This window comes from Atractosteus spatula, chromosome 25, assembly GCF_055471065.1.
Source record: "Atractosteus spatula isolate fAtrSpa1 chromosome 25, fAtrSpa1.hap1, whole genome shotgun sequence".
NCBI lineage: Eukaryota > Metazoa > Chordata > Actinopteri > Semionotiformes > Lepisosteidae > Atractosteus > Atractosteus spatula.
In genome coordinates, this window is record NC_142730.1 from 3,507,016 (window position 1) to 3,524,935 (window position 17,920).

Genomic DNA, 17,920 nt, shown 5'->3' on the forward strand with positions numbered 1-17,920 from the left:
AGATATGCATTCAAATATAATGTGAGAAGCATTCTTCTGCCGGAATCGGATATTTTCCATAGCTTGTGCTCCCTTGTTGTTCTGTTTAATCATCACAGAGTATTTAAGTCTTGCACTTATAATTTGATGAAGATGTTTTGTTGATGGAAGATGCAGAATGCACAGAGCTAGGACCCTTAAAACAAAAGGTTAACACTGCAGAAATCGACATTGTTTGCAAATAAATCTAACAGGAATCATCATAACCAAAGTAGATATGAAATCTATAGGTCTGCAGACATTTCAGTGGGATGTGCTATAGTATCCTAATTGAATAGTAAATCAATCATCACCCCTGGTAGTACATTTTTAATTCTTATCTCTTAGGTCCAAACATGTTTGGGTTTTTTTCCATGACCATTTTACAGTGCAACCGCTTCTGTGATAAAAAGCCCCCCCAAACCTTTTATTGATATTTTGCAATATTTTTCCCTAGTAAAATTCTTTCCTTCACAGCTTTTCTTGAATTTCTAACCTGTTTTTTTTATTCTTCACTTGAGCTGGCAATTAATTTTACTTTTTTCCTGTCGGAGGTCATTGTCTCTTTTATAAGTGATTAAATGCCTTCATTCCACTAACATCATTGTTAATAGGTTTGTGAAACCACTGTAGCAACCACTTATTGCTCCAAGAGAATGGATGGTTTGGAGAGGGAGGGGTGGTTAGGATTAATGTTTTGGTGAAATGTCCTTTTTTGATCATTGTTGTGTTATGCTATCTGAAGGAAACACGACAAAATAAGATGCTGTTCTTGACATTCACCTTCTCTTGCATCACCTTACATTAGAGCGAAGTGACTAAACTAAATCATAGTTCAATAAACGTGAAAAAGTATTTTAGCAATGAAGAATTTAAATATACAGTCCCATTTACAAATTTGGGAACACCCTTTACAGAGAGGGAGTGAGATTAAACAGTATCTTCTATAGTATAGTAATAGTATCCTCACGATACAGAATGGACAACTCCCTCAGTTCCTTGCTAACAATCAGTTATACCTTAAAACATGTACAGAATTATGCCACGTACTGTACATGTATGTATATTGTACTTGAGAAAGAAATAATGAGGCGTTAGATGAAGAAGTGTTTATATGTCTGAATTGAATATATATATATTTTTTTTTAATTTCAGCAAAACAGCAGCAAACTATAGGCAACAGCCTTCCCACTATGATCTACTGTAGTTTCCAAAGTATTGCGAGTCATACAAAATACAAATCACATCCTTCCCCCTTATTGGAAATGCATACTGTACTTATGACTAGGAAATGATGATAGACTGCCTCAAATCCCTATTTAATAAAGGGCATTATTATTCTCCAATAACATTTGATTGCCTGTCCTGTAGATTCAGGTGTTCAAGCCGTCTCCAGTCTCAATGTTAACAGAAGCAGACTTCCAATGTTCTTGCACTGCAATCTCTTTCATTTGACAGTAGTGTAGATGCAACTTTAGAAGTTTATCTAACTAGGTTCACAGCTAAAACAGGGCGCACTACATTGAAGAGACATGACTGAAAAGCATTACTCTTGACTTAGTGATCACTCATATATTTTAGGTAGTTCTACTCGTGTTGTGTCTTTGGACAGTGATGTTGCTGACAAGAGATGGTCAACATGGCACCATCAGCTGTGATAAGGTGAAGAGTGTACAAAAGAGGTCATGTCTGTGCAGTCACTGTAGCTGAAACCCTTTTATCTCCACTAGCATAGCTACAAGCCATAACGCCTTATAAAAGATCAGAGGTTGTTCTTAACACCTGCCTTATTGCTGTTGATGTTGTAAAATTTTTGGTTGGTTTCAACTGATCAGAGAGAGTCTGCTGCTGACATCCAGTCATAAGAAAGGCCAAAGACTTTTTAGTAGTAGCATGAGGAGTGTTTTAAATGATAAGAGAAAGCCATCCGGATGGTTTTGTAATAGACATCTCCCTGTGGGTCTTAAAACTTGTTGCAAACTCCTGGGCTAATCCATTTGTGAAAGGATGGTGGGAAACTGATTTGTTTTGAAGTACATCTGCGTGCAGAAAAATCTCAGACCCTGGCAGATTGCAGCCATCCACCACTTACTCAACAAGGCTATAATGGTGGACCATTTCTCTCAGCATCTTAATGGTATTTTCAGATTTAATAAATAGCATCACAGGGATTTCAGCACTTATGGTACTGTAAATGCACCCTGAATATCTTCTATTGATTGGCCTAGCTAACTCAACATGAAAATGAAAATGAAAGGTGAGTGTTTCTGTGTCTGTATAGTGGTTCAGTCTAAAATCTGCTAATCCAATTTCAATTATATTTTGGGTGATTGTATCTTGTTTTGGAATAAAATCTATTATCATTCAGTGTTTTTATTATTTATCTTGGTATACAAACTCTGAGTAAATATTAAAGATAATATATTGATGTTCTTATCTTTCCTAAGCTTCATCACAGCTGAAATACTGAAGGTGCAAGAGAGTTGAGTTCTGTAAGATATATATAATTGGAATCAGCAAGAAATCTATATATTTTTCTAACCTAATTTCAAAATTATTTATAAGGCAAATACTGAAATAATACTATTTTATGTTTTTTTTTTACAAAAATAATGTTAACAGTGCTCGAAGATTGAACAGAAAGTGAAATTGCATTTGAATTTCTACCCAGAATAAAAATCACCAGATCACAAAGCCTTCTTCACTTCATTATTTTAATACATCAGCACAACATCTTAATTATTTATACATCATAGAGTGAGAGGAGAGCTACATGCTCTACATAAAAATAGAAATTACTAAGGGGACATTTGGAATAATTGAATTTTGAAAAGTGTTTTATATATTTTCAAAAAATAAAACCCTGTGGCTTCAAGCAAACCAATGGTGTTAAACAGAACTCCTGGATTAGTTTAAATAGTTATAATCATAATTATAATACTGCAATATGTCACAATTCTAATTTTAATTGTATTGAAGATATTTTGTTAAAATGTTGTTCAATTCTTCACCAACAATTTATTTTGTATGAAGAATATCAACATCCTCATCATAAATAAGTACCACTGTTGTTAATACGTTTTTAACAGAGAGGTTTATCTTTATGTTGTCTCACCCATGTCTCCCTAAAGCTCCAAACACTCATGGCAAGCCCATCTGTTAAATACACCTGTTATAGCAGATGTCATTTCTACAAAACATGATATAGGATGTGAGATCATCATGTGACAATCTACTGCAATCAACTGTGCATGCTTGGTTTTCACAATAGCATGTTATTGCTTACTGATTTGTATAAGTTTTAAGATTTTTTTTTTGAGGGGGGGGTAAAAATAAAATAAAACTTTCTAATATACTTGTATATAGTACCATTTTAAGTTACTCTTCTCATTTTAAGATTGATTTCCCTGGTCTAGATTCAAAAGTGAGGACAGAAACCTAAGTAAGAATGAGTAAACCCTCCTTTTAATTACTGTAAATTATATAAAAAACAAAGCTACTGAAAATCTTAATAACATTAAGTGACTGGTTGCCTTTAGGAGGGAATATTATTATTATTATATTATTAGTGTTCAAGAAGTTTCTCTCAAGGTTTGCAGTCTAAATGTTGTCTTTTCTTCCACTGTTTTCCTTGTCTTCTCTAGTCTGTGTTTATAACCCTAACCCAGATCATATGATCCAAGTCCATCGATCAAAACAGCATAACATCATAATATCATAATAACAGCAGTAATATGATGTATTGCACATAAGCACAAAATGCAGCTGTCATCACATTAGATGACATATTCTATACATATTAACTGTTGACCACTCAAAGGACAGGAACAGATAAGAGACAGAATAATTGAATAGTAGCAAAGCAATCTAACAATCTAGCAATCCCAAGAACATACTGTAGCTATTGTAAATGTGTAAGAAACATAACTTCATGGAAGAGAAAAAATATATACAGGAACAATACAATGAATTTCAGAGAGAATAATATAGTATATGTTGAAAAAAAGAAAAGAATAGGAAAAAAAACATGATAGGTAAGAAAGACAAATGGTAAAATATTTTAAATAAAACATACCCTTAGTGTTATCAGTAATTATAATTATTTGTTATTTAATAATATTAATTTTAAGCAAACAATTGCTCTTAAAATGTTGAATAAGTAAACTATTGAATGCGTGTACAAAAAATGCTGTTCATTACACCATATTACAACTCAACTGTAACACTACAATTACATGTGACTGAAAAGGAAGTCTTGATATAGAGTACAGTATGTAAATCATTACTCTTTAACACTGTTATCTTCAGTCTAAGATGGGAAAGCAATGAGCCTCCTCTCTCCAGGAGGAAAATTTGAGACACAATTATATCTATGCTGTAAGGAAACAAGGTACAAGCCAGATACATAATCAAAGGCAGATCAATGCATATTAAGACCTCTTTCAGTAATGATGTGGTAACCTTGTTCAATACAAAATCATGTCAGACTTTGTCCACTTTCAGGTCTTGATTTGCTACAGAACGTCATGTAATGGCTCCTGAATATCTCCTAATTGTAGAAAGAATCTCAGAGTAATTCAATAACCCAAAGAATAAGCATACAGTAGCTGGTCCACATCCTTGGGAGTTAGAACCTTAATCTTTGAAGAAGCCATGCGGAGTCCTTTATTACCATAATTGACATAATGTCAATTACATGCCAAGGATCTGAACTGGAAAAATTCTGAATTGTCTTTGCAGGCTTATAGACCATACTTTTCAGGTATGTCGTGGGCTCTTGATTCTTGAGGTGTTCCCCCTCATTCTTGCCTGTAACCAGAATGCCAATGAGGTAGTAATGGACTCCAGCTAATCCTCTTAAGACCTGCACCATACTGTATGTTATTTTCACATATCATGGTAAGAGCTGTGAGTTAATCACATCACATGTTAACTGAGTGTACACACATAGTTTTCAAAGTTCTTTGGAACAAAAAGAACAGATGTTACCCAAGAATTGTGGATACAATGTAGGCCACAGTCACTGTAAGGTATGGCAAGATGTACAGGATACAAGACATACTGTAATATTGTCCTTTTTCAGAAGATGATGTCCATGATTGTTACATTATATAAACATTTTATTAACTTTTTCTGCTACCTGCAAGCCATTGATCATTAGCTTAAATGAAATTAACTATTCACGTAAAAAAGGTTATGTTCAGAAGGGGGGTATTCAGTTCACCTAGCCTTATAGTAGTTTTTTTTAATGGATCAAACATCTTACCCAGCTGTTTCTTGAAAAAATACAGCGTACTGATGTTAAGCACATGGCTGGATAGCTTTTCCTGTACTCCTACAGTCCTTTGCGTTTAGAAATCCCTTCTATCCTTTGTCTTTAGGATATATATTCCATAGACTTGCACTTATAACCAGAAGAAGGTTCTGCTTTCAGAGAATTAAACATATTTAATATGCAAAGGAGGTAGTCTGTATAAGTCAACACACGTATCCTCCTTTTTTGTATAGATTTTGTTGCAAAAGAAGGATGCTGTACACTTATGAATCAACTTCTCTAGCTCCTCATAAACACTTATCTGTTCTGAAATGCAAATGTAGAAGTGAATATAAGGATCTTAATAATGCTCTCTCCCACGCGCTCTCTAGAAGTGTATTTCTAAACTTTAGAACTGCATTGAAGCTACACAGTGATGATAGAAATTTTCAGATTGATTACTTCTTGATGAATAGAACATATTCATTAGGGCAATAGTTAATTTGCTGATGTTAAAAATTGAGATCTTCTTGATTTCAGGAGTACAGTAATGTTTTTTATGACAAAGTATTTTTTTTTTAAATGTGGTGTTCTGTCTGATACAAAGTGGAAAAAAAAAAGACTAATCATAAGTTATCATAAGTTACCTCATAAGAGGTGTTTTCAGAGGCTGCCTGTTGCCTTTGTGATATCCATATATTCCTTTATCATTTTTGCATCTATATTTATTCTCTACTTGTGCAGAAGTGTGTCTATCATTCATTCTGTTTCAATCAAAATTATATGCACTCCTTTGTGTCACACCCTCTACATCTACAGAACGCTGAGCCATACTTTGACCACGCAAGTGGGTTTTTTTCTATTTTTGTTTTCCAGCTTTGGTTTGGGCTTTTTTTCAGTTCTCCTATTCTAGTCGCGGGATGCCACTCCCAACCTCCATGCCTATGAGCGGGTCATCCGCGTATGAATACCTGGCTTTCCTTGGAACTTCACTCCCGGCATCCGTGACAGAATGTTGAGCTGATTTTTTTGCCCCAGCGAGCAGTGTTTTTCTATTTTTTGTTCCCTGGATTTTTGTTGTTCCTTTTTTTTACTCCTGGTGTTTGGTTTCCTGACTTCCTGGTTTCCATGTTCCCTGGTCTCCCTGACTCCTGATTCCCTGGACTCTTGGTTCCTATCTGTTGTGAGCCCTTTTCAAGTGGTTTGTTGCCCTGGTCTCCCAGGTTTAGTTTTGTTGTGCATGCTTTTTTATGTGTTTTGTCTGGTTTTTGTCTCGCTCCTCCAGAGCCCCGCCACCCCTCCTCTACTCAATAAAGGTTTTTACCCTGGAGGAGGGGGGAACTCCCAGAGGTTTCCTTTCAGGTTTTGAGGTTTTTCCTCCCCCCAGTGCTGTGCAGCTCATTTATTTTTTGGGCGTCAGGAGCCGCCCTTGAAGGGGTGGTGGTGGGGGGGGGGGGGGGTATTGTCACGCCCTCTACATCTAGAGGGCGCTTCTTCTCTGTCCTGTTTCCCTGTGCTTTTCATGTCTTTCCGGTGTGTCTTTGTGTGGGGCTTTATATTTCTGGGTCTCCCTTTGCTCCTCGATCAGCATTGAGGGTACAGATGTTTTGAGACCCGCCTAGTACCAGGTTGCCTCTCCCGTGGCCTGAGGGCATAGGTTTCTACCCCGACATGAGTCCGAGCTTACCTCCGTGATGCCCCTTTTGCCACAACACATAGGTTCTCTACTGCTCTCCTTGTCATTCCACGGCATGCCTATTCCGACATCCGTGACGGTTTGTCTGAGGTCAAGTGTAGAAACAAGCTGTTCTTCTGCACTTTGTGATTGTGAAAAGCTGGTAAATTCATATATACAGTATACGGACACTTGCTCAGTATTTTAAAATTATGGCACACAAAAAATTGTACTACTGTCACTTCTGTAAGGGAGCATAATGTCTAATGCTCATTATGTTTTGTGCCTTTTCATTCAGATTTTACTGATAAAATTCATTTTCCTTAGCCAATGTGTTTTCAGATTAGATAACTAAAAATATTTCAGATTTTAATGATTACAACACTTCACATATTATTATAATTCGTATTTGTAAGAGTAATAATAGAAGAATGCACGCTATTACTGCCTTCGCGTTCTGATATTTCTGATCAGAACAGGCAGCAGGGACCCAGAGACTATCCCAGCAAACAACAGGCGAAAGGCAGGCTAGACGCCAGTCCATCACAGGAGAGACGCACAATCACAAACACACTCACACCTAGGGCCAATTTTCCCAGCTGCCAACCAACCTACCAGTATGTTTTTGGACTGTAAGGGGAAACTGCACCTAGAGAAAACCCACACAAATACAGGGAGAACATACAACCTCCATACAGATAGTTTCCCAGGTCTGGGCTTGAACCCAGGACCCTAGTGCTGCAAGACAGCAATGCCACCTACTGTGTGAATGTGCCACCCACTTACAAATTAATTTTCCATAAAAATATACATAAAATAGGGAAGAAAGAAGAGGTGCTCTGGATCCATTCATAGCCAAGGGTTGAACTGCCAAATAAAAAGAAATTTACATACATCTATTCATTTTTAATGTTTGTATAGTGGTAGTACAAATTATTTCTAAAGATAATCTTTGGTAGTCTGTTCCAAGTTTGCATAAAGAATGAAGACAGCACTGTTGTTAATGGGTGGTGAATGGTGTAAAAAATGCATAACATGCTCATATTGTACAGTAGGTGCCTCTGGACTGTGCAACTACTGTATCTTCAGTCTTTTTATTCACAGTGAGCCATTTAAAAATAATATCTTTATACAGTCTCATTGTACCATTAAAATCTGTTATTCTTATGTTTAGTTTATTATTATTTATAATATTAAAGAATATTCAACGTTTAATTAAGGGAATCTGAGCCACACATGCAACATTGGAGCTGTGATTGGTTAACAGAGACAGATATCAATGGGTCACTGTGACTGTTGTTGAAATTGGAGGAGGAATTTAGTGGTGATCATTGTGAGGCTCAGTAGGTTTGATTCCTGGTGGTGTTATGTTCTGGAGCTGAAAGGTTATGAAACCTGCTGGGTTACATGACAGGTCTTTCTTGTTTGTTTGTGTGCTCTGTTTTCTGTGAGAGCGGGAAATTCCAGTGAGGTAATGGATGGATGGATGGACAGGGCTACTCTCCTGTCAGGTGCTGTAGGGCTTGCAGCATAACTAATAACAAATTACAATAGGCATGATGGAGTACTTTCTCTCATGAGCTGGTGCAATAGTAACTACAGGTACAGTATTTAACAATGTCACATACCAGACTGGTTGTGTGTATAAAAAATAATCAACACAGCTATTAAAAGCAAAATGCCTTAACCTAATCCTTTTTCCTGCACTCAATGAGATATTTTTCATCCAGTATAGCATAGGTCGCATTGTCAGTACATTTTATTTACATCAAAAATAGAAACATTTTAACTGCTGCACTGATATTCTTTGATTATCATGAAAAGTTTGATCAAAATGGTAACTGTAAAAATATCATTAGAATATGATAGGTTCAGAGCTCTACTATAAGAAGATGACAGAAAAGAGTCATAAATTTGATCTATAGTCTGAAAATTGAGTTAGACATCAGAAAGAGATTTGAAGAAATCCATAAATTTCCCATAAGATTTATGGGACAGCTGAGAGGGTTCAGATAAGGTGAGGGCAGACCTGAGTAAGAAAGAATTTCAGTAATCGTTCTTGCTTTACTTATACAAAACACTGCAGCTTCCATTTCAGTAAAGGGGCTTTCATTGCATTAAAAGGACTATATAAAAATGAAAGCAGGGCTGAATAGCCTTTCCTCCTTCTTGATAAAATGTTCCTATTTCCTTTTCAAGAATTTATCTCAAACCTGAACACCGCTGAACACTACTGATATAACTTTTTACACCATTGTTGCAGTTACTAGATGTCAGGTTTCAATAGGTGATGACATTAGTTACCATTTCTGACACATCAGCACTGCATTTTACAAGTCTGCCCAAAATGCCTTAAACTGTCAGTAGTTTATAAGAAAACGATGTGATTGAGAGGAATTTACTTCCTGTTATTTGGTAGGACAAGGTTGGGCAATAATTTTGTAATTTTGACTACTCTCTAAATTTTGGTATGTCATTGCCAGTCACACTTTTCTATTTTAATTAAATTACATTACCATCTATTTTAGAAAATAATTGCTTTGCTTAATAACAATGAATAAATATTAAACAATACACATTCATCTAAATATTATATCAGAAAGCAATTCACGTGATGATATTTTGTTAACTTTTTAAATTATAATAATATTATAAAATGATAATAACAAAGTTAATTTTTTTACTACTAGGTTATACTGTATTATACATACTACATTTACTATAAAACCTTTATGTGACCAGTATTCCTTTATGGGCTTCAGGAGACATTAGGAATCATTTCAGTAATTTCAATACATGGTACGGCTTCAAGGTGGTCAACACTGATTGAGGAGTTGATCTCTGATTTATTGAAGTTCTATTAGAAAATGCCTGCTCAAACACATAAGTTGATCTGAACATAACAAGCATCTTTCGTGCATGCTTTGGTCCCACTCATTGAGAGATGTGTAAAATCTTAGAGGTGACTCCACAAGCAGTGCATCACAATGCAAGTCAATAAGCTCAAGCCGGAGGTCACTCAAGGCATTTTTCACATCGCTAGTGAAAGGGGAGAAGATCTAAGCCAAGTAATTTCTCAACATTCTAAAATCTTCAAAGTGGCATTAAAATCCCATATGCAAAGTAAACAGTCGCAACATGTTTCATTCCAGGCTCTGATCCAGGCTCTGATCAGTTATTGAAGTAGGGAAGTGCATGAATTTGACGGGAGAATCAAGGAGCACTCTTGTTTAGAAAGACTGGACACTGCAATTCAGGTCACGAGTAAAAACCCACTTCAGTTTAGAACTCAGTCTGTTCATGTGATCCACAGTATCAACAGCAATTGCAAAATCTCAGGATCTCCTCAGATCATTCTAGTGAGGAAAATCCACTAACTTAAGTTTAACTTCAGTCTCTACTCTGGTCCAACACTCTCTTCAGAGCTTGGTTCAAACAAAGCCAATTCATTTTTTAATTTTAATTTCACCCTTTCTACTGTTGACCCTTTTACTAATGATACAGTTGTGGGCAAAATTGTGCTCATGTTTTACCCTGTACCTTAATAGTTTTCATAAAAACTTTGCGTACCTGCAGTGTCCTTTCTTTGTGTAATTTTGCATGTCATTTCGTCCTAGCTTTTTAGTTTTTGTAATTCCATCTATTTGTATTTTAGTTGCCTCTTCTTATATTATACACCGATAAGCAACTGTACTCAACTTTCATTACCTTTTTTCATTTTTTTGTGTGAAAAAATCTATCTTGCACTTTTAATATCAGGTATTTAAAGTTTCCATAAATACTTTGGGGAACCTGCGGGTAACATCTCTTTTACCAACTGCCTAACACTCCTATAAGCAAAAACGTTTATACATATTTAATGGTACATTTAATAAGCGCGGGTCTCCACAAAATCTCTAATGTGATCAGGTTGTGCATGGTTACGTCCCAGTCATTCAATTACAATGTTGCTGTAATAGTATAAGGAGAAGGTTTTATAGACTAATGGATTATTTTTCAGTGGTAAAACAAGAAGTTAAACTAATGATGGCTTGTACCCCATGTGGCTTGGAATACGTCAGCTGGCTGCCATTGTTGGAAGCTATTTAACAAACGTTAAACCTGTGATCAGACAATGGCTGAACATGGAATGTAAAATGAGATTTTGCTGGGTGAAAGTTTGCAAATGAAAGACTTAAAGTGTATACTTGAATTCATTTTTATTTAAAATACGTTATATATACTTGCCTCTGAAATCTGTGGGGTCCTGTGATGTCCTTCAAACGACATCAGTCATTTCGGCAAAGAAAGACATAATTCTGCAGCCTGCAGGACACCAGTCAGACACTTTCTTGCTCGGTCTTGAACATCTTTCTAATTGTAAAAGCAAACAGCCATAAGAGTCAGTCTCAGATCACGAGCACCCTCTCTTCTCAGCATTAGTAATCAAAGTCCTCTAGTGAATTACATGATTTCAGATTTCAATGTTCGTTACTTGTGTCTTACAGAGACATGGCCACCAATAACAATTTTTAGTCTAATGAATGCAGCTCCTGCTGTTTTCTCATTATGCGAAAAGGCACGTACAGGAGTCGGTGGTTGATAGTGGAAGGGCCCTCTGTGGCTTTGGAGGCCTGTAGATTATAGTTCTTTTGAATCTGTGCACTGTGTGGTACATGGAAATGATAATTTATCTTGGATGTAATCTACAGAGGCCCAAAGCTCAACTCCCTTTTTCCCACAAGTCACTCTTTCAGATTAATCTTTTCTTCTATGGTTTATACAGGATTAGGGTTGCCACCTGGGGACCATAATCCTAGGAGACTTTAGGACGAGATGGATGTTAAAACTTACAGTACATCAGTGCTGCAGAGTCACAAAGATCGATTAACTTTGGATTTCTTGTGAAAGTCTGGCATGGTGAATTTATTATAGTGTTTTTATAGTTTGTGATTCTAGATGACTTTCAAATGTTTCAAACTCTAATACTGAGTAATAAATAATTAATAATAAAAACAATACTTTTCCACCCTGGTGTAGCTATAAAAAGAACCAAGTACAGATCATGGGTTTGGTGCTGCTATTTGAAAGAAAACAACACTTTGCCAAAACTTAAATACTTTTGCTCTTTTTGCTTGGAACTTAAGGTCTGAACAAGATCTTGGATGATTTGCAAGACCCACCCACCTATTTGTAACACAAGTAATGCAGAGAACAAACACCCACTGAAAGTTACACAATTGACCCCCACCCCCACCCCCAAAACACCATCATATCCAAAAATATACATGCACGTCAGTAAAGAAAATCAACAAAATCACAGTTAATAAAAATCGTAATGTAAGAGCTTGGAAAAGACCTGTAGTTATGTATGATGAAATATGGTTTAACATTTATCTGTCTGTGTATTATACTGATTTCCCACAGTTGAAATGAATTAAAGATTAGTCGACTATAGCTTAAGCCTGGTAAACAAAGAGTATCATGCTGATTGAACTCACCATCAACAGATCAACAAAAGTGCTTTAAGATTTTATAAAACAGAATGAAATATCACTCAAGATGGCAGTTTGGAAGGTGCATACGAGAAGGGGTGCGTTGCATAACCATTAACTCTTGCTGGAAAAAAAACAACGTGTTATGCACAGCTGTGCAGACTTTTCCACGTGGCAATATCTTTCTTTAGCGACCACCTGATCTTTGAAGAATTTGATCAGTTTCAGCAAGTTGGATGAAGAAATACACACTTTGCCAAGGGGATCTATCTTCATTTGCAAGCAGCCTGGGTCTGAGTCAGATGCCACTGGTCCAGAATGAAAAAAAAAAAAGAATATTGCTGATCCTCAAAAAAAGGAAAAGCTCCCAGGGAAAGAACATTATGGTATGATCAATGCAATTGACCACATGCTCATTCTTGCATGTTTGAGCTTAAATAAAAATGACATGAAATTTTCTTTCTTTCTTTATTTTATGATTCTCTTCCGTTCTCCAGCCCTTTCTCTTGTTTTCAGGTATTATCTACACTGTCAGACTTCCTAATGTCCAGTTGAGCTGCAGTTGTTTCTGTCAGCAGAGTAAACTGTTACAAGAGATTTCTCGAGTCTCTGCCCATTGCATATGACGCAAGCAGCCAAGAACAGCCACTCCATTTGTAGCTGTGACACATTTGATTTAGCCTGCCATGCCGAGCGTCTTTATTGTTAAAATGACCATAATCTTGGGTTATTAAAAAATATCCAAATATCCCTTGGGTAGCAATATAGGGGTCAAATTTTAAGACACCCTTTAGGATGTTATACATCTCAGCCAGACTGTCAGAACCAGAAAAGGCTGATATCTCCAAAGAGAGATATTTTACATTTCTCATACTCAAATGTGCTCTATATTATATTAATTGTCTCTCCTATTCAGAGAAAATGCCAGCGTATGCCTGACTTATGTAGATGGAAAAAGGCATCACAAAACCTGTAGTGTATAATGTACAGTACACATTCATCACCAGAAAAATGGTAGTTTGTATATCCCACCTCCCAATGTAAGAAACTGGCTTACACTGTAATCTAGCACTGTACTTGTTTGCTTGGGCTATAGACACTGACAGAATGGAACTCTGATTTATGTAACTATCAACAATTAAATTATGTAACCACAATTATTGCCTCAAACATCCACCCACCCTCCTGCGGTTGTGTCATGCAAAATAATGGAATAATCTTGATCTCTAAAGAGTTATCAGTTATAAATATTCTAAATTATTTTGTTAAGTTATTTTTCAATTTTTCTGTCTCTGGTTTGATATTTTATTTTAACTGCAGCTGAATTACAGATCTCTTTCTTCAGTCCTTAGACTGAATAGCACTTTGAATGTTTCATAATATTGTAAAGAAAAGATTCGTTTCATTGTCGAAATCTTGGCCAAACCATCATCTGTTTTCTCCAAAGCACTGTTTTATGCAGACTTTATGACTGACAGAATTTAATAGAAACAAGACATTTATTAAAAAAAACTGCCCACTGCCCTCAAAATGACCTAAAGGTGCCAAGGCAACCCATACCCTTGTCCCCTGACACCCTGAAAAATAAATTGCTGCTTAATTATGATTCCTTATTTGTTTTCAAATTTTGGTAGTCTGTTTACAGTTTTCCCAATTCTGTTCTCCACTTTTATTTAGATAAATGCAAAACTATCAAACTGCCACAACACCTTGTTTAGACGTCAAGCCTGCCAATCAATCACCAAGATTACGATGGCAAATACTGTACATACAAACCTCTCATGGAAGATGCCAGCGTTCTCACAGAGCTGTCACATATCTCTTGGCTTCTTTGGAGCACTCAGTCAAGTTTATTGTAATTTACTGATTGTCACAGGTGGCGAAACCATAGTTATGGGACTCTTGCCGCAATTTAGACATTATGCAGCAATATTGTATGTTGGGAGAGATGTAGAAGCATAGTGCATAAAGTACAAGACAGTAATGAGGTTTTTAAGTATCGAATGTACTTAAGCTTTATAGCACGGATGCTGAGCACGCCGTTAAAATCAACGAGAAGCCAACAAACTCCTGAACAGTGTCCGAGTGCAGAAGAAGTGAAAGAGGCAGGCGACGATACACATCACTGTTTAGTAAACCCGGCAGGATAAGAGATACTCTAGTGATAACACAGATGGGATATCATTACTACTGTAGAATGGCCTTGGAAGTACCTACAGTAAGTAGGTGATGTGAAGACTGTTAGTAACTGATGCCTATATGAATAACTTTTGCCTCAGTTTGCCCTCTTTTTTTCCTTCTATAAGCTGACTTGGTTGGAGTCTTCACTGCAGTTATCACTGGTTGTCACAAACAGTAGACCTACAGTATTTGTTTGCAGTTGACCTTAATCATTAATCCCTATACTTAACAGTAGACCAGACAACTTTAATTGCATGTTATTGTTAATCCAGCAAATATCCAACATGCTTTTTAACAAAAGAACAGTGCAAGACAATTGCAAATTCCTTTCTCAGCTACTTCAAATGATTCCTTAATTCAAGAACATGAGAAAGTTTATAAACAACAGAGCCCATCCAGTTTACTTGTTACTAGCTAATTGATCTCAGATTTAAATCCAGCCTCGTTTGAGCCAAGATTTTTCCCACAACTATTGTTCAGAGAGAATTATATAATTACATAGAACTATTAGCAGTCAGTCATTCGGGTTTTTCAATCTCATCTAAATATCCTTAGCTACTACTGATTACTTTTTCACCTGCTGTCTATGGACATCAGTTACAATAAACATTTCCAACTGTTTATCTGGTTATTGTCTGAACTTTCTTATCTGATTGATACTGTAGTTCAAAAACTGGACTTGTATGTAGCACAATCCAAGTGAAGAATTCCCTCAGTGTAATAGAAATTTCTCTACCCAAAATGGTTCTTGAATCACCATGGGGTGATTCTTAAGTGCTTTTATCAACATTGCAAACCCAAGCATACACAAGACCTAGAGCCTGGCGAGATAAAACATAAACGCAATCAGTATCTTTTCTTTGAGTCTTTGAAATGGCTGACAATCTGCTAAAGATCTGCACAGTTATCTTGCGAAATCCTTCGTTTCTGAAGAAGGTTCAGTAACTGGAACATGATGCACTGATGTGTTGGAATAATGAAGCTTTGTTATTGCTGTTTTCGATTCCACCTCGATGATGCTCTGCCATGCATGACAGTAAAAACCTGCAGCACAGTTATTCTACAATCGACTGTCAAAAGCTGTGTTGAAGAGGAGAAAAACGGATTACATGAAATTGAAGTGGAAAAAAAATGGTAACACTTCAGTAATGTAGTTTACCGAGTCAAAGCAAATGTGAGACATTTAAATTGCACCTCTAAACAAATAAATATTGTGCTACAGTGTGGCATCAAAACTGCAGCATAGTAATCAAACCTCACAGAAATACACTGTATTTTGAAAATTAGTTTTAAAAAGTTTAAATTATTATTATTTGTGAGGAATGTTCAAATTATTTTAGATCATAAACATGGTCTGTCTAAAAATGTTTGATAGATGTTTAAGTAATATAATTAGAACATGTTACCTTGGTGTCAAGCCTAAATAAAGAATAACTTCATGGATCCTTTTCCAGCACAAACTAAGCATTTAAAGTTTTATTAGACTTGTCTTAAGATGGTATTAATGTTCCAAACAAAATAACACTAACTACAACTGTCAGTGTACCCAAGAACAATTTATCATTTTATGGTTTAGTGGTCATTAGAATTATGATGGTAAAAGAAGCCCTTCCTTCTGCAGATTAGGGTAATTTGACCCTTTAAGGATGACAGTTAAAGAGATGTAAAGATAAAAACCTCATATAATTATTTTTACTTTTTTGTGCACAAAGCTTTTGAAAAAAAACCTTACTCTGCAGAATGAAAGGGTTGTTATTAAGGCCACGATCATAGGAAATGATACACATACAGTAAGAAGAGGTTACTGTATTTAGTCCATTTTGCTAAATCGGTAGCTCAGCAGTTTAGATATGCAAGGTAATCATCTATTCATGTCTTGAAAAATTCCAGGGAAGATGAGTCAATACTCTGTCTGAACGGATTTTTCCAGACCACCAAAACACCCTGTGTAAAGACACTAAATTAATTTAATTCTTTTTCAACATAAGCAATTAATAGAACAGTATTTTATTGGGCGACCAGGAACTGTATTTTAAAAGCCTGTTTTCCAAATTGGTTATTTTTTAAGGTTGTTCTTAGTAAAAAAAAAACATTGACACTTTGGAGACCAATTTACAGTCAGAAACAAACTTAGCAAAGGAATTGGCATTATTTTAGAAGAATGGCATTGTCCCAAGCTCGGTGTGAGATTCTTGTGAGGGCTGCATTTATCTTTGTTGCTCTTCTTCAAGCACTTTCTAGGGCAGCTGCTGGTCTTCATGGTAGCTTGCTAATGGATTGTATAAATTTAATTTTTCTTATCTTGAGTTAAATTCTGCATTTCTCGTCAAGTAATCTATTACACTGCTAGCTGTCTAGAAGAGAAAATATGAAAATATATTTCTACTTTTTTATGGATTGAGTGTGCTCTTTAATGTGCTAGTGTAATTCAACAGAATTAAAAATGTACAGTATTCTTAGTGCATTAAAAAGCATTAGTGTGCACAATGTTGTATTTTCACCTGGATTTAATATTGGTAAGCATGTCATTGTGTATATTTTGTGTCACACTACTGTACTCTTTAGGTAAAGATTTGCCTTCACATGCAGAAAAATAGCTGCATGTCAACTCCAATGTGTATTAATAAAATGCTATACAGCAGAAGTGTTTATAGAGGATTAAGAAAAGGGAATTTTCTCCTGAAATCCTCAACAAAGTACAGAACAATTATCTTAAGCTCAGAGGATCTATCATAAGGTAATGCACAGGAGCTAGAGCTGAAACATTAATAAGATAACACAAAGTCTATTCAAGATCTTCTATTTACCCACATTGCTATAATGTTGCTGCCTTTTAAAATGTAAAAAATCCGTCTCGTTTTGGATCTTCTTTCATCACAAAATAAATCCATCCAATAAGTTAGGTGCAATTCAAAGAAAACCACAATAATCAGTGTATTAGGTGTAATATGCAATCCCCCAAAAATGTAATACTGATCATATAAAAATTAAGGTGTATTGAAACAAATACTTTAGCAGAGGTATATTGATTAGTATATATTCAGCATTTTATATTACAATTTCACTAAATCTGACTGCATGGTAAAGAGATTAATTAAGGAATTGGAGGAAACTGTAATATCTCCTTGATGTGACACTCATTTCCTTTCTTTCTCTGTTGTACTGCCAGCATTTTTAAGACAATAAAGTGGCCATATTAATAGCTGACTAAAGTTCACATTATGAATTACCCTGGTCCTGAAAAACTTTTACTACAGCAGGAGCCAAACTTAAGTTCTGCTGTGTCAGCAATGGCATAACGAATCTAGCACAAAATAT